Here is a 2,467-nt window from a genome sequence, read left to right as displayed (position 1 = left end):
CCTGAGCGAAAGTTGTAGGGCTATGAAATAGCTTTCTATAACATCTTGAATCACTTAAAACAAAGATTTATACAAGGAATTATGCTGAATACACTAACAACAGTCCAGTCCAAAAACGGGTTTGTAACTTACCTCAATCGTGTGGAGTTGCTTGGGGCTTCACCAAAGAAAGTCTTGATGATTGATTTAGAGGATAAATATTATGAGAGGAGAGAGGTTTTGGTGTCTTGTTTCCTTGGAGAAAAACGAAATTGGAGGGGTGGTGGAGAGGATAAGAGCTGTAAAGGTATATATCTTACTTAGTAAGATAAAGATGAAAAATAATAAAGTAAAATAAAAAGGGGCTGCCCACTTTTGTAAATATCTAATCCATTTAATAAATTTACCAAGATAATCATAGTAGGAGTAGTTTATATAACTACACCATAACACTTCAAACAAGTTTCAAATATCGTCAAGTTCACATTCAGGAAGTGCGAAGTAAAATATACCCTTACTATCAAGATATGATAAATCGAAAATTCAAGTATTCGCTAAAAAAACCTTTTGGGGTGTTACAACTCTCTCCCCCTTAAGAAATTTCGTCCCAAAATTTACCTTATGCTAGTCTCGAAACAAATGGGGCTATTGAATTCACATATCCTCTTCTCGCTCCCAGGTAGCTCTTTGCCAGAATGATTTCTCCAAAGGACTTTTACTAATGGGATTTTCTTGTTTCTAAGCTCTTTTGTCTCATGCGCCAAGATTGAGATAGTTCTCTTTCATGTCAAGTCGTGGCTGACCTTAAATGGATTCAACACGAAGAACATAAGATGGATCGAGCGATATCTTCTAAGCATAGAAACATGGAAGACATCAGTGATCTTATCTAACTCCGGGAAGAGCTAGTTTATATGCAATCGGACCAACTCTCTCAAGTACTTCATATGGTCCAACAAATCGAGGACTAAGTTTTCTTTTCGGCCAAATCTCATAATCTTCTTCCATGGAGAAACCTTTAAAATACCTATCTCCCACTTGATGTTCAATTTCACGCCTTAAGATCAAAGATAAGACTTTGTCTACCCGAGGCAATTTTTAGAACGATCCTTGATGATTTTTACCTTATCTTCAATTTGTTGCACAATCTCGTGACTAACCAATTTTCTTTACCAACTTCACTCCAACAAAGAGCAGTTCTACACTTTGTCCCATATAAGGCTTTGTAGGAGGCATGCCAATACTTGATTGGTAGCTATTATTGTGCCGAACTCTATCAAGGCTAGGTGTCCGTCCAACTACCCTCAAATTCCATAATGCAAGTTCGAAGCATATCTTCCAAGATTTGAATCACCCTCCTGACTGGCCGTCTATCCGAGGATGGAAAGCATTAAAGTTCAACCTGGGGCCCCAAAGCTTAAGCTAGTCCGCATCCGGATGTAAACCTTGGGTCTCGCCGTATACAATAGAAATAGAACCTACGTAGCCTCACAATCTCATTAACGTACAATTCTCGCTAAACGTTTAAGTGGGTAGTCCATTTTGATGGCCAAGAAATGAGCACTCTTGGTTAGCCTATCAACTATAACCCAAATTGCATCATGATTTCTTTGAGCGCGGAAGCTCGTAAACAAAGTCCATAGTTATTCTTTCCTATTTCCACTCGGTGTATCGATAAGTGGTTGTAACAAACCAAATGGGACTTGATGCTCGCTTTTATTTGTTGACAAACTAAGCATTTAGAAATAAATTCCGCAATGTCCTTCTTCATACCATTCCACCGTAGTGTTCTTTCGATGGTTTGGTACATTTTAGTACCTCCAGATTTATCGTATATGGTGAAGTATTGCTTCATTCAAAATTTCTTTCCTCAAGTTTTCATCTTTAGGAACATATAATCTATTTCCATAAAATAACACCATCCTCCCTTAATTTAAAATCAAGCTTTCCGCTTTGAACTTCTTGATCAATTTCACAAGCTTCTCATCTAACTTTTGTGCTTCTTTCACTGCTTCGTTCATAGGAACCGGCTTCGACTTGCAAACTAGCAACAAAAGAGCCATCGAATTAAAAATGCAAAGAGAAGCATTCATTGCTCTCAATTTAAGAAACAAAGGCAAATGACTTAGAGATAAACTAGCAAAGGCTTTTTCATACTTCAGAGTATCCGCTACCACATTGGCTTTACCCGGATGATAATCAATCGTGTAGTCATAATCTTTAATGAGTTCAAGACATCTATGTTGTCTCAAATTCAACTCTTTTTGTGTACCCAAGTAATTCAAACTCTTGTGATCAATAAATATGTGACACTTTTCGCCATATAAGTAATGCCTCCAAATATTCAAAGCAAACACTATGGCAGTGAGCTCAAGGTCATGAGTAGGATAGTTCAATTCATGTGGTTTTAATTTTCGAGAGGCATACACAACCACTATCCCTTTTTGCATCAGGACACAACCTGTCACGAGCCGAGCTACGGGCCGCG

Source organism: Lycium ferocissimum, chromosome 4 (genome assembly GCF_029784015.1).
Source record: "Lycium ferocissimum isolate CSIRO_LF1 chromosome 4, AGI_CSIRO_Lferr_CH_V1, whole genome shotgun sequence".
NCBI classification, from domain to species: Eukaryota; Viridiplantae; Streptophyta; class Magnoliopsida; order Solanales; family Solanaceae; genus Lycium; species Lycium ferocissimum.
Note: the sequence above shows the minus strand (reverse complement) of the source record.